At 40.4% G+C, this 23,949-nt stretch overlaps 1 protein-coding gene across 1 annotated transcript in view; it reads left to right on the top strand.

Moving 5' to 3' along the window:
* Kcnh8 (potassium voltage-gated channel subfamily H member 8) overlaps positions 1–23,949 on the top strand; it is a 582,230-nt gene that overhangs the window by 68,978 nt on the left and 489,303 nt on the right. The window lies entirely within an intron of this gene.

Below are 23,949 nucleotides of genomic sequence, written 5' to 3' on the forward strand. Positions count from 1 at the left end.
GTCTTTGTTTTACCCTGGCACTGCCTTTTTCATCCTTGAACTGATGGTAACTTCTGGTACCCACTGGAGAAGCTCCCATCTCTGGGTCTGGAAGTCCTGTCTTTTACTCTTCTGCCCAGCTATTGCCTGTTCAGCTCTTCATTTAACTGATCAGAAGGCAATGGAGAACAAATGCTTACAGAACACTGAGTCAGGAAATGCTTCATAATAATAACAACATGAAAGTCCTGGCTGCAACCAGATCTCAGACAGCCCAGAAATCAGCGTTTGAATAAACAGTGCACACAAACCCCCTTTACCAAACTTTTTATTAATCAAGCAAAAACAAATGTTGACAAACATGGAGGTGTCTTGTGTAGCCGCTGTTTGAAAGACTGAAGAATACTAGTCTAAAGAGAGTCTTGATGACCTGGTCCAAGGCGCCCATGGAAAGAATAAGAGCTTTGTTCATCTGTAACCTGGCCCCTTGGAATAGAGCACCTTCTAGAACATGACTTAGTTTTCCAAACATATTTCATTCATCATTTAAAAGACTCCCACTTAGTAGATAGAAAAATAAATGGAGCGAGCAGTTCTCAGTGAAGAAGCATGGGAATTAACAAGGAGTAACTCAAGAACTTAAAATAGAGCTATCATATGTCCCATCCACCAGACTACTCCTGGTACACGCCTGAAGAAATCTTAAGATACCACCCACAGGTGCGCGCGCGCGCACACACACACACACACACACACACACACACACACACACACACAAATACATGATCCAGTGATGTCATGCCGGGTACATAGATAGATGAAGGAATCAGAATACCATACACTTGTACACCCACATTTATCTGCTACTATTCAAGCCTTGAATTGGTCATCTTCCTGCCTCAGTCTGAGGAGTATCTGAAAATACTTGCCTGCACCACCAAGTTTGGCAATAATTCCTGCTATTAAATTCTCTGTGTTTGACTTATTGTGTAGTCCAGTTGAGTTCATGACTCTCTAGGCCCTTTTGTCTAGGTGCTAGGAACATTGGCCTCCATGTGGAGCCACACTCTTAGATAATTACCCTCCGCAGATGCGAACTGCCTTACTCAGGAGGTCAACAGCTTTCTTCCCTCTTCTCGCACAGTGAACTAGGACCGATTGCTAACCAATAAAAGTCCTTGTTACTTAAGGCTGGGTAATGAGATGTATGGTCAGGGTTACCAGATGGCAGGTCCTCTTTCCCTTGTCAACATGCTTTTATTAACCCTTCCCAGATTTTCTGTAATACTTCCTCAATAAATTGAGTATACTATTTTTTTTGCCTAAAATGTTGTCTTAGGAACCTGACATAGCACATGTGCTAATGCTCATAGCACTGAACATTTTGACCCTGATGATGTACTAGATTTAGCTGACTACTTCTATTTCCATTCATCACATTTTTATGGTTGAGGTGGTTTTCCACCTCCATCATCATCTCTCTCATTCAGCCTGTCTTCCAAGTTTTAACATCTTGGCCTGAAAAATGGTTATTTTGCACTGGACTCAAGTGTGTGGTGATTGGTTCAAATGCCTAACACTTGAATCCACTGTTACCCATTTTCTCTTGAATAGAGTACACACATAACCTTCTCATGGTCACTCTTCTTTCTGTTTCCCCTAACGACAAACCCACGGTGCTCTGGGATTCTTTTAATCTAGTTAGCATTCCGGATGCTGCACCTACTTCTCATTGCTCATTTCTTCATTTCTCATTTACGTGGCAGTTGCACATTTTTCCTTTCCTTTCTCTCCAAAAGTGGATTTGTAAATAAAGAACTAGCATTGCTGTCACTTGGATCCTCTGAGCGAAGATGTTTCTTCTACCTCAGCAAAGTGGTTCCACTGGCTTTTGCAAGGCCATTGTTTCCAAGAGGCTGAAGCCTAGCTTTAGCTAATTTGGTTGCAAGCCCAGTCATCTCATGGGCAGATGAAATTATTAGCCATTCTTATAAAGTGTCAGTAAACTACCAACAGAACTGTGCATTTGGAGGCAGCTCGGTCCAACTGGGAATTGGAAAATTAGTAGGAATTTAGGATAAAATGGCCATGCTTGCAATGGATCATTTAGGAGTTCAGAAATAGATCCTCTGATAATTAGAATGAGCAGTTTTGCTAATAAAAACTGTCCATGTTTACTGAACCTTCCGAATTTGCCTGTCGTTCACAAACAGCTTTCCCATCAATTCCTACCCTTTTCATTGCCTGTTGACAGCTGGAACATTTTCCCCTAAACCCTCTATTGTAAGCAGTGAATGGAAGGAGAAAAATAATTGAAATAAAAATAATTTTAGTGTCAGTTGAAACAAGTCCACTTTCTGGGAAGAAGGTTGCTGGTTTTATGCAAGAACTTTGGATGGAATCAATACTGTTGTCACCTTTACCCCAAATGGCAGACGTTCTACTGAGGTTTCTAGTTGTAATCTGTCTACTGGGGGGGATCTTGGATTTTCTAGTTAAAGAAGACCAGTGAGTCCTATTTCTATCCTTCAGACCTGGAAAACTAGCACATTGTACCAGCAGCCCAGCATTTAAGCAAGAACTAAGCTGTTTCTCATTAGTAGAGCGTGCTGGAATTTCCTTGACACCTTCATTTATGTGGTCTTAGCCTCTTTTCTGTAACATGGCTGTCTATGGTGATGATGTCTGTCTTTCAAGGGAATGCAAGCTGCCCTCTCCCCAGTAGGGTTCAGCAGTAGTCAGAAAGCTCTTCTCCACATGAAACTCAAGAAGGATGACCAAAATGCAAATGCTTCACTCCTTCTTTAAAAGGGGAACAAGAATACCCTTGGCAGGGAATAGGGAGGCAAAGTTTAGAACAGAGGCAGAAGGAAGACCCGTTCAGGGCCTGCCCCACATGTGGCCCATACATATACAGCCACCAAACTAGATAAGATGGATGAAGCAAAGAAGTGCAGGCCGACAGAATCCGGATGTAGATCTCTCCTGAGAGACACAGCCAGAATACAGCAAATACATAGGCGAATGCCAGCAACAAACCACTGAACTGAGATTGGGACCCCCGTTGAAGGAATCAGAGAAAGGACTGAAAGAGCTTGAAGGGGCTCAAGACCCCATATGAACAACAATGCCAAGCAACCAGAGCTTCCAGGGACTAAGCCACTACCCAAAGACTATACATGGACTGACCCTGGGCTCCAACCTCATAGGTAGCATTGAATATCCTAGTAAGAGCACCAGTGGAAGGGGAAGCCCTTGGTCCTGCCAAGATTGTTGGGGGGAGGGCAGTAATGGGGGGAGGATGGGGAGGGGAACACCCATATAGAAGGGGAGGAGGAGGGGTTAGGGGGATGTTGGCTGCGAAACTGGGAAAGGGAATAACAATCGAAATGTAAATAAGAAATACCCAAGTTAATAAGGATGAAAAAAATTTAAAAAAAAAAAGAGAGCTGTTCCAAGGAAATGAACAGAGGATTGATTTTTCCACTAGGCCTCTAGGATGACATCAACATGACAACAGTGCACAGTCAAAGCAAGGTCTGTGCTTGTATGCGTTATGACTTCTGGTAATTTTAGTGGAGGAAAAACCAGTTGCCTCTGTTTAAGGGCGGTCTGTTTAAGGGCAGTGTGTTTCAGCTTATGTAGTATGTGGCTTAGGAAATGTGAGAAGTTGTAATTAGCACGTGCATGACTTTCTGCAAGTACACATTTTAAAAGCTTCAAAGAGCCATGGCTCCAAATCAGTAATCACCACATTCTAACCTATATCCTGCTTTTGAGGCATGTTTAAGAAATACTGGTGGAACAAGCTCAAATCAGACAAAAACCCCAGCATGGATAAGGGGATGAGACTACATTAACCAAAAGTTGTTTGTAATTTGATAACTATTGGGAGAGGGAGCATCACTTTCATTAAATGGAGTGTGACTGTGTTATAGCAACCCATAACCAGGGCAGGATTCATGCCCAGGAGGAATTGAACAACACAAAATAGTCTCTGTATATTTAATGCAATTTTGTCTTATTTTGCTGTGATATCTATATCTAGTATGTCCTAATTGGTTTTTCTTTTTTATTTTTATTACTTATTTGTCTGTTTTGTTGAGAGGCAGAGAGAAAGAACATGAAATTGAGCATCTAGAGAGATGGGAGGATCTGAGAAAAATTGACAAGGCAGAGAATATGATCACGATATATTGTCTGAAGAAATTTAAATTAAAAATGAAAGAAATATTTTTGCAATATTGAAAAGTTGCAGAAATATTCTAAGCTTGCTCTAGGCATTGAATCATTTAATCCTTACTACGTCTTTCCGAATCAGTTTTATTATTAGCCTCATTTTGCAATTACATAAATTGAAGTACAACATACTTAAGTGCTCACACTTCTACAGGTTTCAGCTGGATTAATCCAAAGCAGGTTGCCTCAGAGTCTGTGTTTATGGGTATCAGGCTGTTGATTTTGGGAGAAATTTTCAAAGCCAGACTTTGGTTTCTTTAAAGTGTGCAGTCTGTCTGGGCATTCTGAACTAACATGGCCCCTTCATTCTCTTGAGGATCAAGGCACTTAGCAAGGCTTCTCCTTTGCCTGTGTTGGTTTTGTTTCTTTGCCCTGCTAAAGAGAGAACCTAGGGTTAGGTCATATTGGATCACCAGCTCTCCTCCTGCTGATACTCAGGCTATTTGGAGTGAGCGTAAATGAAGCCTTGATGGGAAGCAGTGGAAGGGTATGCCTCCTAACACCCTCTCCCTGGTAAATTAGAAATGTTGACGTTGAAAGAATTAACTGCTTTGATAGTAAATATAATGAGATGATGAAATCATACCCTTGACATTCTGAATTCCCTTCAACCTTCAAGATTCAACGTAGTTTCATTCAGCATCGTTAGACAAGGCCAGGATTTCACCACCTAACCATTTCATTTGTCTTTAGATAGAGAAGTGAATTATTAATTTAAGTGAATTTAATTTTAGATTATGTATTACTGTATTGCAATACACATGTGTGTGTGTGTGTGTGTGTGTGTGTGTGTGTGTGTGTGTGTGTGTGTGTGTAGAGCTTGTCATACAGATCTTTCACTTGCTTGGCTAGAATCACATCAAGGTATTTTATATTATTTGTGATTATTGTGAAGGGTGTCATTTCCTAATCTCTTTCTCAGCCTATTTATTCTTTGAGTAAAAGAAGGCTACTGATTTGTTTGAGTTAATTTTATTATAGCCACATTGCTGAAGTTGTTTATCAGGTTTAGTAGTTCTCTGGTGGAACTTTTGGGGCCACTTGAGTACACATATCATCAACAAATAATGATTTTTTCCTTTATTTTTTATTAGATATACTTCTTTACTTCATTTCAAATGTTATTCCCTTTCTGGGTTTCCTATCCATAAGCCCCCGTCCCCTCCCCCTCCCCTATATGGGTATTCCCCCATCCATCCCCCTTATTGCCCCCCCCATATTCCCCTGCATTGGGGGTCCAACCTTGGCAGGACCAAGGGCTTCCCCTTCCCCTGGTGCCCCAACAAGGCTATTCTCTGCTCCATATGCAGTTGGAGCCCTGGGTCAGTCCATGTATAGTCTTTCGGTAGTGGTTTAGTCCCTGGAAGCTCTGGTTGATTGGCATTGTTGTTCTTATGGGGTTGCAAGCTCCTTCAACTCTTTCAATTCTTCCTCTAATTCCCCCAAGGGGATCCTGTTCTCAGTTCAGTGGTTTGCTGCTAGCATTGACATCTATATTTGACATGCTCTGAATGTGTTTCTCAGGAGAGATCTTTATCTGGTCCCTTTCAACATGCGTTTCTTAGCTTCATCAATCTTACCTAGTTTTGGTGGCTGTATATACATGGACCACATGTGGGGCAGATTCTGAACGGCCATTCTTTCAGTGGCATTTGACTTCTTCCTTTCCAATTTGTATCCCTTTGACCTTTTGTTGTCTGATTGCTCTAGATAGGACTTCGAGTACTATATTGAATAAGTAGGGAGAGAGTGGGCAGCCTGATTTTTGTGGCATTGCTTCAAATTTCTTTCCATTTAGTTTGATGTTGGCTACTGGTTTGCTGTATATGACTTTTATTATGTTTAGGTATGGGCCTTGAATTTCTGAACTTTCTAAAACTTTTAACATGAAGCGATGTTGAATTTTGTCAAATGCTTTCTCAGCATCTAATGAGATAATCGTGTGTTTTTTTTTCTTCTTTCAGTTTGTTTATGTAGTGGATTACGTTGATGGATCTCCATATATTGAACTATCCCTGCATCCCTGGGATGAGCTATTCTTGATCATGGTGAATAAACATTTTGATGTGTTCTTGAAATCAGTTTGCAAGAATTTTTACTGAGTACTTTTGCATCGATATTGATAAGGGAAAATGGTCTGAAGTTCTCTTTCTTTGTAGGTTCTTTCTATAATTTAGGTGTAAGCATAATTGTGGCTTCAAATAATGAATCGGCTAGTGTATTTTGTATTTTGTGGAATAGTTTGAAGATGGATTACGTCTTCTTTAAAGGTATGATAGAATTCTGCACTAAACCCTTCTGGTGCTGGGCTTTTATTGTTGGGAGAGTTTTAATAATTGCTTTTGTTTCTGTAGGAATTATGGCACTGTTTAGATGGTTTATCTTATCCTGATTTAACTTTGGTACCTGGTATCTGACTAGAAAAGTGTGCATTTCCTCCAGATGTTCCAGTTTTGTTGAGTATAGGCTTTTGTAATAGGATTGGATATTTTTTTTTTAATTTTCTCAGTTACTGTTGTTATGTCTCCCTTTTTAGTTCTTATTTTGTTGATTTGGATACTGTCTCTGTGCCCTCTATTTAGTCTGGCTAAGGGTTTATCTATCTTGTTACTTTTCTCAAAGAACCAGTTCCTGGTTTTGTTGATTCTTTGTATGATCTCTGTTGATTCTTTTTGTTTCTACTTGGTTGATTCCAGCTCTGAGTTTAATTATTTCCTGCCATCTATCCCTCCTGGGTGTATTTGCTTCTTTTTGTTCTAGAGCCTTCAGGTGTGCTGTCAAGCTGCTAATGTGTGCTCTCTCCAGTTTCTTTTTGGAGGCACTCAGAGCTATGACTTTTCCTCTTAGCACTTCTTTCATTGTGTCTCATAAGTTTGGGTATGTTTTGTCTTCATTTTCATTAAATTCTAAAACGTCATTTATTTCCTTATTTCTTCCTTGACCAAGTTGTCATTGAGTAGAGCGTTGTTCAGCTTCCATGTATATGTGGGTTTTCTGTTATTTTTGTTGTTATTGAAGACCAGCCTTATTCTGTGATAATCTGGTAGAATGTGTGGGATTATTTCAGTCTTCTTGTATCTGTTGAGGCCCATTTTATGACCAATTATTTGGTCAAATTTGGAGAAGGTACTACCACGGGGTGCTGAGAAGAAGGTATATTCTTTTTTTTTTTTTTTTTTTTTTGGATGAAATGTTCTTCTCTCTCTCTCTCTCTCTCTCTCTCTCAATTTAAGATATATATAAATTGAGTTGATTCATAGCTTCTGTTAGTTTCACTATTTAGATTCTGTCTCCATGATCTGTCCATTACTGAGAGTAGGGTGTTGAAGTCTCCCACTATTACTGTGTGTGGTGCAATGTATGCTTTGAGTTTTAGTAAAGTTTCGTTTATGAATGTGGTTCCCCTGCACCTGGAGTATAGATGTTCAGGATTGAGAGTTCAACTTAGTGGATTTTTTCTTTGATGAATATGAAGTGCCCTTCCTTATCTTTTTTGATAACTTTTGGTTGAAAGTCGGGTTAATTTGATATTACAGTGGATACTCCATCTTGCTTATTGGGAACATTTGCTTGGAAAATTGTTTTCCAGCCTTTCACCCTGAGGCAGTGTCTGTCTTTGTCACTGAGGTTTGTTTCCTGTCTGTAGCAAAATGCTGGGTCCTCTTTATGTCTCCAGTCTGTTGGTTTAAGTCTTTTTATTGGGGAATTGAGTCCACTGATATTAAGAGATATAAAGGAATAGTGATTGTTGTTTCCTGCTATTTTTCTTTTTAGAGGTAGAGTTATGTTTGTGTGGCTATCTTCTTTTGGGTTTGTTGAGAGAAGATTACTTTCTTACTTTTTCTTGGGTGTAGTTTCCCTCCTTGTGTTGGAGTTTTCCATCTATTATCCTTTGTAGGGATGGATTTGTGGAGAGATATTGTGTAAATTTCGTTTTGTTATGGACTATCTTGGTTTTCTCCATCTACGTTAATTGAGAGTTTTGCTGGATATAGTAGCCTGGCCTGGCATTTGTGTTCTCTTAGGGTCTGTATGACCTCTGCTCAGGATCTTCTGGCTTTCACAGTCCTGTTGAGAATTCTGTTATAATTCTGATAGGTCTGCCTTTACATGTTACCTGACCTTTTTTGCTTTCTGCTTTTAATATTCTTTCTTTGTTTTGTGTATTTGGTGTTTGACTATTACGTGATGGGAGGAATTTCTTTTCTTGGCCATCTATTTGGAGTTTTATAGACTTCTTGTATGTTCGTGGGCATCTCTTTCTTTAGCTTAGGGAAGTTTTCTTTTATAATTTTGTTGAAAATATTTATTGGCCCTTTAAGTTGTCTTTGCTGTCCTTTATACCTATTATCCTTAGGTTTGATCTTCTCACTGTGTCCTGGATTTCCTGGATGTTTTGGTTTAGGAGCTTTTTGCTTTTTGCATTTTCTTTGACTGTTGTGTCACTGTTTTCTATGGTATCATCTCCCCCTGAGATTCTCTTTTCTATCTCTTGTATTCTGTTGGTGATGCTTGCATCTATGACTCTTTTCCTTAAGTTTTCTTTCTCCAGGGTTGTCTCTCTTTGTGGGTTTGTTTATTGGTTTTGTTTCCATTTTTAGATCCTGGTTGGTTTTATTCAATTCCTTCACCTTTTTGATTGTGTTGTCCTGTAATTCTTTCAGGATTTCTGTGTTTCTTCTTTAAGTGCTTCTACTTGTTAGCCTGTGTTGTCCTGTCTTTCTTTAAGGGAGTTATTTATGTACTTCTTATGTCTTCTATCATCATAATAAGATGTGATTTTAAATCCAAATCTTGCTTTTCTGTTGTGCAGGGCTTGCTGTGGTGGGAGAGCTGGGTTCTAATGATTCCAAGTAGCCTTGTTTTCTGTTGCTTAGATTTTTGTGCTGGCCTCTTGCCATCTGGATATCTCTGGTGTTATTTGTCTTGCTGTCTCTGACTGGAGCTTGTCCCTCCTCTGAGCCTGTGAGCCTGTGATTTTATGAGTGAGAGCACTCCTTGGAGACCAGCTCTCTCTGGGCACAATTTGGGTATGGAGGGCTGTGGGACAGCTTTAGCTCTGGGTGCAGATGGAGACTGGGTTCCTCTTTGGACTGTTATTGAAGTGAAAGTGAAGTCCTACTTGTGGGCCTAGGAGCGAGAGCTCTCCTGGGAGACAAGCTCCTTCTGCACAGGATTTGGGTATTGAGGACTCTAGAACTGTCTTAGTTCCAGGGAGCAGGAAAGATCCTGTCCCAGGCTGTTCTGCAGTTCCTCCGCCCTGTGTGCTCCTGGCAGGTCTTTCTTCAGACTGTTACTGGAGGGAAAGTGGAGTCTCAAATGTGGGTTTAGGAGTGAGAGCACTCCTGGGAGACCAGTTCTCTTTGGGCATGGAGGGCAGTGAGACGCCCCAGCTGTGGGCACAGATTGAATTTGGAAGGATCATGAGTGTTCATGAAGAAGTTCATGGATTTGTTTGGGGTTTTTTCTTCTTCAGAGATTACCACTGCTCCTTGTGTGGACGTCTGCTGTTAGAATACCCCAGACAGTGGTGTTACTGTGAAAAGCATCAGTCCTTCCCAGGCGTCACTTCTGTCACTGGTGGCTCCACCTCTGCTCAGCTTCTTCACTGTGTCCATTTTCTGAGACATTCGCAGGCTGTGGTCAAGCGGCATCAGTTTTTCCCCGAGATGCAGTAACGTTGCCTGCTTCTGCTGAGGCCCCTTGCCCGCCCCTCCTCTCGCTGCCCTAGCTGTTGTATGTGTTAGCTGAGACTGTTTGACCCTGTGTCTTAAACATTTATTCTGTCACAGTTCAAGAGGCCAGGAATCCAAGACCAAGATGTTGGCAGGTCTAGTGTGCTCTGAAGATAGTGGGTGGCTATTCTGGGCCTCTCTCAGCTTCCGTAGGCACTTGGTAGAGGTGGCATGTCTGGGCCTCTCTCAGCTTCCGTAGGCACTTGGTAGAGGTGGCATTGTCTTTAGCCTTCAGGCAGCATGCAACTAGCGTATGTGTCTATCTCAATATCTGAGTGTCTGTTTTCTTGATATATATATATATATATATATGTCTCACACATATTTATGATATATGGGGTTATATCTTATTTGAGACCCACCCCATCTCAGTATGACATCTTAGAAAAATATATTTTCTATAGGCCACTTCCAAGTAAGGTGACATCTGAGTCACTGGGATTATAATGCTACAACATGAATTGGATGTGGAACTTACTCTGGCTGTAGCACCAACTCCTGCTTATGTGGAAAACCACACTGCTTCCCTTCCTATTCCTCAAGCACCTAGAGTTGTCCCAGCCTATACTAGCATTGTTTACTTCAGGAGGAGCATGGGACTTCCTACAGGAGGAGCATGGGACTTCCTATAGGAGGAGCATGGGACTTCCTACAGGAGGAGCATGGGACTTCCTATAGGAGGAGCATGGGACTTCCTACACTCTTTCTACACAGCACAGTAGCTGCCATGTTGTGTTATCGTCTCCCCTTTCCATTGATGTCTACCCTAGTCACTCTATTTAAAGCCATGTGTCTGTCCTTCCTTTGGTCCCCTTCCTTATGGTCCTTCTTTCTACTGAACTTAGCAGCATCTGCCACACTTCCTAGCTTGCTCATCTGCTCCTTCCATGGTGTATAGAAGCTGGTTCTGTTGTTTAGCATTTGTCTGGATCCTGTCCTGACCGTGCAGTGCTGATCTCCTGAGGGGCATTTTGTTTTCTTTTTATGTGTTTCAAACATGCAAAACAGTGTGTGAGACTGAAAAGAATACAAGTATCACCGTGCTGGTTATTCTACCAATTCGAGAAAGGAAGAGGAGACTCCTCAACTGAGAAAATGGCTCCCACCAGATTGGAGAAGCCTGTGGTGTATTTTCTCGATTTAATATTGATATGTGGGGGTCCAGTTCACTATGGGCAGTGCTATGCCTGGGTTAGTGGTCCTCAGTGCTATAAAACAAAAGCAGATTGAGCAGGTCATGAGGATCAAGCCAATAAACAATGTTTCTTCTTGGCGTCTACATCAGCTCCCCACTCCAGGTTCCTGTCCTTGCCCTGACTTCCTTTCTTGAATGATGGAGGGTGATATAGATCTGTAAACAAAATTAAATCTTTCCTCCCCAATTTGCTTTTGGTCATGGTGCTTTATTAGAGCAAAGCAACCTTAACTAGGACAATCACTGTTTCGCTAGTTTAGTTTTTGAGCTATAGATCTTTAACACATGGGAACTGACAGCTTGGATGGGGCCAAAACATACGCTGAAATATGTATATGTGCACTAGAACTTGGCCTTAAAGTCCTTGTAATAAGAGTCCAAAGGCCAATGCTATGTTAATGGGGACAGTACATCCTGGTGGGACTTATCCTCCCCATCTCCTGGAATTTGCTCCTTCTGGGAAGGCAGGGACCTCATCTGACTGCTTATACTCTTATTTGACACATGGAAAAGCATCACTGGCACCACAGAGGAACTGAATCCAAGGACTCACTGTGACTTTTTACTTAAAAGGCTCCTAAAGTGACCGCAAAATGATGCTGGAGACAGTTTTCTGACTTTATTGTAGACAATGAGGTGAAAACAGTCCTTGATGTCACATCCAATTATCCTAATAATCAAGGCTTCTCTGGGCTCCTGGTAGACCATGACAGCAGAAATCCCGAGTAGAACTTAAGAGCTAGCCTAGCTCCTATGTGGTCTTTTTTGTCTTACAACCCACCATTTTTTATGTAATGAACTCTTTGCTATTAGCCTCTGTTCTTGTAGAATGTGAATTCTAACAAGATGTGGTGGTTTGAATAGGTATGGACAGCACACATTCATGCATTGAATGTTGGTCCCACAGAGAGTGACATGGCTAGGAGGTGTAGCCTTGCTGGAGAAGTGTCACTGTATGTGAAGGCTTTGAGGTGTCCTACACTCAAGCGTAGGAGCAGACACAGTTTACTTTTGCTGCCTGCACATCAAGATGTTGAAGTCTTAGTTCCTTCTCTAGTACCATGTCTGCCTGTGTGTCTCCATGTATCCTGCTATGACAATAACGGATTAAGCCTTTGAAACTGTAAGCTAGGTCCAATTAAAGATTTTCCTTTATATGAGTTGCCTCGGTTGTAGTGTCTCTTCACAGTAGTAAAACTCTGAGACAGAAATGTAAGTACACTTTCTTCTCCCTTTAATCCTTTTCATTCTGGCTTTCTGTAGATATCAGAACATAGTAGTTATGTGAGTAGAATATGCCATGTTCCAGCTCTAACTGGAGAACCATCTTGGAGCACAGTTTGTATGCATCACATAGGCTGCATTAGAACCTTGGTCCCTGAGTCAAGGGTTTTGATGCTACAGAGCCCACTTTGTGTCTTGTGGTACCATGCAAAAATCACCAAAATACTGAAAAAGCAGTTTTTCCATAGGAGAGGAAATTGATAACTCATGCAAGTGTTTGGAGGGGGAGTTCTGGCCTCACAGTGAAGCCTTTGATGGTAACGTTCACCAACACATCTACCATGGATGAGTCTGCAGAGACGAGGAGTTGTAATGCGTTGGTGAAATGTCTCATTGATTATTTTGTCAGTCATGTTCACTCATGGATAGCAACGTTATGGATGACTGGGTATTATAAGATAGGATGGGGTCATCTGTTGACTGTGGCAGCACATTTGATCCTTAAATCCATCACAAGCAATATACTTATCTCAGCCCTTGTTTGCTATCCTCTCCCGTGCTTCCTAAGCGGGGTGTCCTTTTCCTCTTCCTCAATCCTTCTAGTGTTGCCCCACATGAATCTGTTCAGAAGAACGTACTGCTTGTTTAATATTTTGATCAGAATGTATTCTTCCACAGTGGAAACTTATGAGGGACTCCATGAAGCCCAAGCCTCAGGACACAGTCTGCAATTATATGGTTGTGAGATTTTTCAAAAAAGTCCATGCTACAAGCCTGGAATTTCCAGTGCTCAGCAGACTGAGACAAGTGTTCTCAAGTTCAAGATCTGTCTGGAAAAATTAACCAGGAACAAATGCATCACAGCAAATTTTGAAAAGCTGTAGATAGAAATAGATAGCTTCAGGTGGAACACTTTCCTGGCATTTATGACCATCTAGGCCTATTCTCTAGATTTCACACCCGCACACATACACATATTTACATACATTCTTACACACTGTGTGTTCATGTGTTCCTACCTTCCATTCTGTTTCCCTTCTTCCATACTTTCTTACATGTATATGTAGGTAATTAGTGGATGGCTCTAAATGGGGGCTTGGAGCGAGAACATACTTATACAGTTTATCTTGAACTGGCTACACTGATATAGTTTGAGAAGGGGTCTATTCATAAGAAAATCAAGTGTGGAGCCAATCAAGATGAAGACTGCAAAGACATGACACGACTTTCTCTGCATTCTGCTTTCCTCAGGAGCTTCATTTTCATTCCTAGAGAATCAAGTGACCATAGCATACAGTCATATCCCTCATCTATGTGTTTCCTCAAATACTTGGTAGTAGGTACCCTCCCTCTATGTTTCTTCAAATGCTTAGTAGTAAATACCAGGAAGGGTGATTTGGATTCGAAATAAACAAGTCCAAATGCAGTTTGTTAGAATGGTGGCCCACATTGTCCTGCGATTCTATTCTAATGTCATTACATAAAATTATATATCACTTCACTGTATGGTCTACTGAAGGTCAATTAACTGTCTTATACAATCAGAAAGCCATCTCCTGAGCTTCTATTTTTATAAAATAGGCATTCCTATAGTCCCATTCCAAAAGAGATAACAAGAGAAAAGACAAGACTGGACCAAAGCAAAAGTGAGACCCAGCATGAAAGCATTTAATCTTATTGCTCCTCTGTTGTCCTCTGAGAGGCTCTGCACAGCAGCTGACTCTGAGAGATACAGACACCCACAGCCAAACAGTGGATGGAACTTGGGGACTCCTATGGAAGAATAGGAGGAAAGATCGCAGGCCCTGAAGGGAATAGGAACTCCATGGAAGATCAGCGAAGTCAACTAACTTGGGGCTGTCAGAGACTGACCACCAACCAAAAAGCAATATAGGCTGGACCTAGGCTTCTCTGTACATATGTAGAACATGTGCAGCTGGCCTTCCTGTGTGTGTCCTGAACAACTAGAAAGGACACTATCCCAAAAGCTGTTGCCTATATGTGAGATTACTTTTAAGCTGGGCTGCCTTATCTGGCCTCAGTGGATGAGGACACCCCTAGCTTTGCAGAGACTAGAAGTGCCAGGGTGGGGGATACCCAGGGGCCCCCACTCACTCAGATGGTCTACCATCACAGGCTTTTCTCTGGCCCTCTGGTGCCAATTCAAGACCCAGGATCCCATAGCCCTTGCATTCTATGTGCCCGAAAACCATACCATTTTAAGTATTGCTATGTTCTGCGGCCCCTTTCGACTACAGTTTGAGTAACACTGCAAGTAAACCCAGAACATCACTTCTGTACCTGGCCTTTCTCCAGTGGTTGCCATATAGTCTTTCATTTGAGTTACTCTTTTCTTAAAGAAAAGTTGTTCCAGTGTCTTTGCTATATGGCGCCTATACTTATGTTCCTGTTGAAGATGGGTGCCACTTCTTAAGGTGCCAGACTTTAGAGGTCAGCTGCTTTGTCCAACTGATCTGCAACTTTAAGCATGCTCGCACTCATTTCTCAGGTCAAGCTGCAGGGTTTTATATCATTCTCTTATGCTTCCACTACTCCCTTGATACTCACTGGATACCTGGCTAAAAATGAAGCAGTCAGTAGCCATACTACAACTTGAATGTTGAGTTCTTTCAGGATTCTTCCTCCAGACTAATTAGTCCGTGACTTTTGAATTTAGTCTCACCCATTTTCAAAACATGGGCAAAATATAACCAGATTCTTAGAGTTTTTAACATGGATGTCTCAGAGGATTTCAGTTAATCAGGTCAAAACAGGCACAGCAGAGTTTATGGCAATTGAAGAGTGGAAACATTAGCAGAACATACTTTCCCATGGCAGCAGATAAAGAATTAGAGCCTGCACCAGAGTTCCCTATGCACACTTGGGTCCAACCCATGCTACAGGCTCCACAGCTTTCAAAGAAGCCCCACAAATTTATGGTCAAGTCTTAAGATCATGAGCTAATGGGGACATTTCAGATTCACTTCATAACAGTCACCATATATTGGAGTCGTATAAGTATACACACATACACATGCACATGCATATACATGTAACAAATAGAGCTAAGAAGAAAGCCAAGGGTCTGGTTATGTCTACTAGACACAGTGGTTATAATGCTTGAAGCTAAGACTTCAAACCAGTCCAATGGAGTGGTCTAAAAATTTTAAGTGCTTATTTCTTTTTCTTCCCTTTCGAAATCTTTGTGACTGTTCTTCTTATTAAGCACATGCCTTAAATCTGTTTGTTTTGACCTGGATCCTTCTGTACTACTTTTTTGACAAAGTTGTGGGGTTTACTACTAACAGCAAGCATTTGTCTCTGCCATTTACTTCTAAATTGCACTGCTGAGTGAGTCACTTGTATGATCCATCATCTTTGCCTCTGTTCTCACTTTATCAACAGGAAGTATTACATCTTGCCCCAGTTTCTCTGTGGTTTGGCTCTTCTGTCGTTCACTGCTTATCATCCCTGATCACTATCTCCAGTTTATTTGGGAAGTTTTTTTAAACCAATCTCTGCCTTCTTAATGGCTGCACCATTATTCCCCTTTCTAAATTTATCTTAAATATTTTAATGTTTGTTGCCTCTCCTGAGGTAGAGTCATGCAATGTCAGGTATGGGAAAGACATAAAAGGATATACTTAAGACTGCATTTGTTACAGAAGAGTAAATGAAATGAGATTGATATGTATGAGTGACACGTGTGTGTGTGTGTGTGTGTGTGTGCCTGTGTGTGTGTGTGTGTGTGTGTGTGTGTGTGTGTGTGTGTGTCTGTAATTTTACTTTCTCTTGAGATATATGGTTTTAAGAGATGGAATTGACACTGATGGTAAAATTAGTTGAATTTTTCTCAATATCTTCAAAACTCAGCTTTTCACCTCTAAGCCTAACTGGAGATCAGTTTTTCATGAATGCTAAATAGACAAGTTCGGATGCATTCATTTACATGGTCAGTGACAGATAAGTTCCAATTTAGAACTTATTTAGCCTTATTCTAGCTCATAGTTTTTTGTGACACTTTACAACCATTCACTGGAAATTTCTGTGATGGCAATTTTGCATACCTCAACCAAAAAGTGTTCATTCTTGATTTGTATTGATCTTAAATACACTTCTTTTTCATTTTCCTCTTCTTCTTCCTCTCTTTTACTACTTCCTCTTTCCCACTTTCTTCATCTTCATTCCCACAATAATTTTTATGAAGAAGGCTCGCTTTTGGTTTTTCACTCTGGTGTGAACAAACCCTTTGTTGTTGTCTTCCACCAAAGTAGGAATCACCAGTCATCCCAAAGGAAATAGTTTTGAAGAGACATGGCTGGGTACTACATAAATGGCTGCACATGGTTTGGCTGCCAATACTCTTGAACATAAAGCTTATGAAGTGACCTCACTTCAAAAGAACGCTAATACAAGATGGCTCTGGGTAATGCTAGAAGGCAATGAAAGACAACAAAAAGAGATAAAGATTATCCCAAGGTAACCATGACAAAGAACAAGACAAAGGGTTTGCAGATGAGACGTTGATGTGGTACAGAAAGTACAGATGGAAGCCAGGGCCAGAGTATGAACTTGGAGACTCTGCACTGCTTTCCTGAGCATAGAAGGATGTTTTGTGCAGGCATTGTAGATTTGGAGAATATTAAGTGCAGAAAGGACCATAAAGATACAATCCATCAGATACAGGGCAGGAAGCTGACATGGAGAAGTTTCATGACTTGGCCAAAGTCCCCCAAAGCATTAGTCATTCTGAGACTGGAAATGAAAACGAGCATGTCTACTGTCTACAGTGCTGGAAAATAATGGCTGACCTAGTTTTTAATGGTTTTAAAAATGTTTTTCTTCTAATGACTTATCAGCTGAAGATTTTTCTCTGATTCCTAAATGATAAGAAATTTGCCTTCAATCTGAACGGTTCTTATAAATTCTCGTTTTATGTAACTGGGCCTTTTGACACTGTGATTGATGTGACTTTCATGATTCCTTATAACTTACAGTATGATTTTTCTCATGTTTGGGAATTATTTTTTTTGTTTCCTGGGGCCCTACATTCATACTTGATCTATATAATTTCTCTGTCCATGATACAGATTTAAATTTAGTATATAACTTATAATGGGATATATATTCACACACACTGAGAGTTCATGTGAACATTATTGTCCCAAAGGCAGTTTTCTGGTGTGTTAGGTAAAGGTAAATATGAGTGGCTTTAGAAGTGAGGTTTATTTTGTGCCTATTTATTATTAGCTCAAGACTTATAGAATATATCATGAGAAAAGCAAGTACAGTTACTTAAGTAACAAGTTTGACTTTTTTTTTCTTGGCTATATTGAGCTTGGCCTACTCCTAGGCCTTCTAGTGATATAAAGATCAAATGATTGTTTTCTGGGGCATAATTTGAAAACCAGTGAAGGGCTTTATATCTGGAACTCAGATTTTACTAAACAATGCCATCAATGTTAATAAGATGGCTTCAGGAGAAGAAAGTATCTGATAAATTGTGTAGTTTATGCGATGCCTTATATGATATCTGTATTATAAGGTATAAAATGTTTAGTATACTAACCATATATATCCATATATATGTTCTATATAACATATATATCCATGCCTGCATATGTATACATGCAGCAAGGTTCCTGTCAGTTGGTGGGTTCTGCTCATGAATCTCAAGGCCACCATTTGATTGGTGCTTCCTAGAGCTTGACAGAACCCTGTAAGAGCAGAATCCTTAAAATGTCCCCAAAGCTTACCACTACCAGGAAACACCGGCAGATCTCTGACTCTGAAATGCCTGCCCAGATCTGAGCACATGGAAATCCATGCTCTCTCATCCTCATCCTCTCTACTCCAGTAGAGGCTTCGGCTTGATTTTTAGAACTGTTTCCATCTCCCCTGGATTCCGCAGAGGATCCGTTTCCTCTAACAGGTGAAGCTACTGCTTCCAACCCCTAGGACTTTGTAGCTCATATGTAAGCAAAATGGGCATTTTCTTTGATCTTTTTGGGGAGCCCATGCAATCTTCGAGCTCCTTGGTCTGGATTTTCCTGTTTTATTAAAAACAAACAAAGTTTCCATTTTTTATTTTTTTCTTTATAGCTTCTTTTGTCCTAAATTTGTCACTCTTCTCATTTCTTCCAACTCAAAGTTCTATTCTCTATAGCATTTTTCAAAAGAAATAGACACAGATCCCACATGATGCAGCCACAGCAACAGCTGTTCTCTGGAAGAATCGGGAAAATGTTAGCCATGAATCAATCCTTGGAAAGCCTGAGCTATGTAGTCAGTGCCGCAGATCCAGGGAAACACAGAGTCTCAAAAGCTGTTCACATCTAGTGCTGCACGTCAGTGAGTTGTTCAAGGCTCAAAGTGAGGTCTGCAATCTGAGTCTACCCTTGTGTGGCTTTAAGATCGCTGATAGTAAGTCACCTAGGCTGTCTCAATATGAGTACAGGGTGGAAGGAAAGAGTTGGTTCCTGCACATTGTCTTCTGAGTCTCTCTCTCTCTCTCTCTCTCTCTCTCTCTCTCTCTCTCTCTCTCTCTCTCTCTCTTTCACACACACACACACACACACACACACACACACACACACACACACACACACACACACACACACTTAGTTGGGAAATGAATAACCGTTCTGACTATTCCCTGTGCAAGGAAGTGTACTTTCATGATTCTTTATTGGGACTACATGTTAATCAGGAGTTCATATATATTTTCTTTTCTGTGTAGAGCTGAGATGTAAAAAAAATCATCAATAGTTAAAAAGGAAAGATGATGAGACATTTGTGTGCATGCATGTCTATGTCTATATATATATTTGCATATCTTCTGTGGCTTATAAGAACAAGTGCATATTAATAAAGAAAATTCTATGATCCTCAACACTTAAAATAATTAACCTCTAAAGCCACACGTGGTAGTGCACATCTAGAGTCTAAAGCTGCTTGGGAAATGGAGAAAGGAGAATGGATTAAGCACAGTGTTTCAAGACCTGCTTGGGTAATATAGCAAGGCCTTGTCTGAAAGAATCAGATAAACAAATAAATAATCTCTGATCATTTACCGAAGACTTTTTTGACTCCCCCTTCCTGAATTTTAATGCTGTGCTTGATTTACCACCTCATGCTGTGTCTATATGAAATACTATTAGAGTTTTTAGGATATTTTATATGATGTGTGAGTTCTAAAATAAATACTCAAACATATAGAGACCCGTGGATGCCAGGGGCACATATATGAAATTTTAGGAGTAGATTAACAAACCATAAAATAAAGTTATGGGGCATTATTGGAAAACATGATTGGTATTTTCCTCATAAACTCACTAGCTTGGAATCTCATTAAAATGAACAGTATCCCTGTTGATAGATAAAATGCAAGTGTATTCATGAGTTTTATCACCAATACAACTTTGTCATTTATATTCATTTGTATTCATCAGGTTTTTTTCCAAAATAGATAAAAACTAGAATTCTCACTGAAAAGTTATGAATAAGATGGCCAATGGTTCAGTGAGTAATATATCTGAGAGAAGCTGGTAGACCCTCTGTATGAACTAGGTTGTATTAGGCATTGCTCTGTGCCATGCACGTTAGAGGAGTGGCTTTGACGTAATAAAGAGTTAGAAGTAAAACAAACACTACAATGTGTGCATCCGTAAAGCAAGTAAGATCTTTAAAGGCATTTGTAATAGATCTGTAAACTAGCTTACAACCACTCAGGAGTTAAACAATGTAATTTTTAAAATGTTTATTGTTTTTGTCTTTTATCCATCATTCTTTAGTTTTCAAAGGTACTCATGCTATTTTGACTGTTAACATAATTGGATCAATACTCATCTCTATGATAGAGGCACATTTCAGTGAATTTCCAGGGATGACCAGAGCAGAAGTGCTCTGACCTAAAAAGCAGCTTAAAAATAAGGGGTGGTGGTGGTGGTGGTGGTGGTGGTGGTGATAGGGAGAGCAAATCAGAGAAAGTAGATCGCTTGGGACATACTCTTGTGCGTTACATCGCCTTCTATGCTGTAGAGAAAATCTCTTCTGAACTGTATGCCAACTTAGAAAGCCGATGGCCAACTAGCTGAGAAAATAGGATGTGGGAGTTCTGGCAATGAGAGGAATTCTGGGAAACAGTCAGTCATGAGAAGAGATAGTGCATAAACCTTAGGAAAGATAGCTAGCCTCGTGGAACACATAAACTAGAATAAATGGGTTAAATAAGTTATGACCTATTCAGGGAACGTAAGTCAAAGCTTATGGCCTAAGCATTTATTCATATATAATTAAGTCTCAGAGTCATCATTTCTGGGAACAAAAAGGCTGAAAATCTCATCCCTACAGCTTTCCCTGTATCCATTTTTTCCCTCTGCAACCTGCACACCCTAGTGTGAGCTATTCTCCGAAAGCTACAGACTTCCACAGTCAAAATGTCTGCCCAAACACACAACGCCAAGCACCTACAGATGGAAGCCGCTCAAGCCCCGAGTCAAAATAATTCTTGCTGGCTGTTTCTACCACTTTTGAGGCCATAGCCCTGGATGAAGTAGCTATGTAGTAGGAAGTCAGTTGAGAAAGCAGAGACCAACCGCACTGACTCACAGCAAGAAAGCAATATTTGAACATGATGACTGGGCTTTGTAATTTTTATTTACAAATTTCTGATTTTTATTTTGTTTAGTAATTATCTTTTTTATTGGATATTTTTTATTTATATTAGAAATATTATTCCCTTTCCCGGTTACCTATACATAAGCCCCCTATCCCATCCCCCTCCACTTCTTCTATAAGGATGTTCCACTCCACAACTACCCCTTTCCTGCCCCCCGACATTCTCTACACTGGGGGATCCAGCCTTAGCAGGACCAAGGGCTTCTCCTTCTATTGGTGCCCAACAAGGCCATCCTCCACTACAGGTGCAGTTGGAGCCATGAGTCAGTCATGTATAGTCTTTAGTGCCTGAAAGCACTAAAGTTAGTTGGCATTCTTGTTCTTAAGTAGTTGCAAGCCCCTTCAGCTCTTACAATCCTTTCTCTAATTCCTACAGTAGGGGTCCAGTTCTCAGTTCAGTGGTTTGCTGCTAGCATTAGCCCCTGTATTTGACATGCTCTGGCTATGTCTCCCAGGAGACATCTATATCTGTTCATTGATGAGAGTGGTGTGCTGAAATCTCCTACTCTTATTGTGTGAGGTGCAATGTGTGCTTTGAGCTTTAGTAAGGTTTCTTTTATCAATGCAGGTGCCCTTTCATTTGGAGCATAGGTATTTAGGATTGAGAGTTGATCTTGGTGGATTTTTCCTTTGATGAATATGAAGTGTCCTTCCTTGTCTTTCTTGATAAATTTTGGTTGAAACTCGATTTTATGCGATATTAGTATGGCTACTTTAGCTTGTTTGTTTGGACCATTTGTTTGTAAAGTTGTTTTTTAACCTTTTCCTCTGAGGTAGAGTCTGTCTTTGTCACTGAGGTATGTTTCCTATATGCAGCAAAATGATGGGTCCTCTTTACGTATACAGTTTGTTAGTCTATGTCTTTTTTATTGGAGAACTGAGTCCATTGATCTTAAGACATATTAAGAAATAGTGATTGTCGTTTCCTGATATTTTTGTTGTTAGAGGTGGTATTATGTTTGTGTCTCTCTCTTTTTTTGGTTTTGTTGCAAGATTACTTTCTTGGTTTTTCTAGGGTATAGCTTCCCTCCTTTTGTTGGAGTATTCCATCTATTATCTTCTGTAGGGCTGGATATGTAGAAAGATACTGTGTAAATTTGGTTTTGTCATGAAATGTTTTCTCCATCTACGTTAACTGAGAGTTTTGCTGGATACAGTAGCCTGGACTGGTATTTGTGTTCTGCTTGGGTCTGTATGACATCTGCCCATGATCTTCTGGCTTTTGTAGTCTCTGGTGTAATTCTGATAGATCTGTCTTTATATGTTACTTGACCTTTTTCCCTTACTGTTTTTAATATTCTCTCTTTGTTTTGTGCATTTGGTGTTTTGACTATTATGTGATAGGAAGTATTTCTTTTCTGGTCCAATCTATTTGGAGTTCTGTATGCTTCTTATATGTTTATGAGCATCTTTTTTTTCAGGTTAGGGAAGTTTTCTTCTATAATTTTGTTGAAGCTATTTATTATCCCTCAAGTTGGGAGTGTTCACTCTCTTCTATACCTATTATGCTTAGGTTTGATCTCATTTTGTCCTGATTTTCCTGGATATTTTGTGTTAGGAGCTTTTTGTGTTTTACATTATTTTTGAATGTTGTGTTGATGTTTTCTATGGTATCTTCTTTCCCTGAGATTCTCTCTTCTATCTTTTTTATTCTGTTGGTGATCTATGACTCCTAATCTCTTTCCTAGGTGTTCTTTTTCCAGGGTTTTCTCCCTTTGTGCTTTCTTTATTGTTTCTATTTCCATTTTTAAATCCCAGATTGTTTTCCTCAATTCCTTCACCTGTTTGTTTGTGTTGTCCTGTAATTCTTTAAGGGAGTTATTTATGTCCTTCTAATAGTCCTCTATCATCATCATAAGATGTGATTCTACATCCAAATCATGCTTTTCTAGTGTGTTTCGATATTCAGTATTTGCTTTGGTGGAAGAACTGGGCTCTGATGATGCCATGTAGTCTTGGTTTCTGTTGCTTAGGTTCCTGCACTTCCTTCTTGCCATCAGGTTGTCTCTGGTGTTAGCTTGTCTTGCTGTCTCTGACAGTTGCTTGACCCTCCTATAGGCCTGTGTCTCAGCACTGTTGTAGACATGTTTTCTTTCAGGTGGATCTGGGAACAGACAGCTGCTCCTGGTTTTGTGTGACCTGAAGCCTCCTGGTGAGTTGCTTGGTGTAGAAGAGTTGGTCTTCCCTCTGCTTTTAGGCGTGTACATGCTCCTGGTGACTGGCTTTCAACCCAAAGATTCCTGCCCCTGACTGCTCCTTGGTCCCTTTGCCCACAGGGCACAGATGGTACTTTGTGGTTTCCTCTTGGTTCAGGATTGTGGGCAGAAAGTCGTTGTCTCCTCTGAGTTCTCAGGATTGTCCACACTTTTGAGAGTCCAGCTCTCTCCCCCATGGGATTTGGGTGCAGGGAGGTGTGGGACCAGTTCAGTTTGGTCTTGGGCACAGGCAGAAACCAGCATGTTCCTGCTGCTGATTGCTCCTATATTCCTGTATCCAGAGGCCACTATGCTGGTTCCTCTTTGTCCAGGAACATGAGCAGAAGTCATGGTCTCCCCTGACATCTCAGGATTTTCTGCACTTCTGGGAGTTCAGCTTTCTCCCCCAAGACTTGCAGGGAGGTGTGGGACTGATTCAGTTTATTTCCGGGTCCAGCCAGAAACCAGAAGCCTGTTTAGTAATTATTTTAATCTTACAGTTACAAAGGCTAAATAGACATTTAATAATGTTCAGATAATCAGTGATCCATTTCATGTTGCTGAGAACCTTCATGAAAAGAGAGAACAGAGCTGTGCTTTTAGCAGTTCTTATAAAAGGGGACATGGAAAACTAAAGTCATTATGTCATTAGGTACATGACAAAAAAAATGACCTTCTTTTACTTAGATTATTTCTTACATAT

The sequence above is a fragment of the Rattus rattus genome, chromosome 4, assembly GCF_011064425.1.
Source record: "Rattus rattus isolate New Zealand chromosome 4, Rrattus_CSIRO_v1, whole genome shotgun sequence".
NCBI lineage: Eukaryota > Metazoa > Chordata > Mammalia > Rodentia > Muridae > Rattus > Rattus rattus.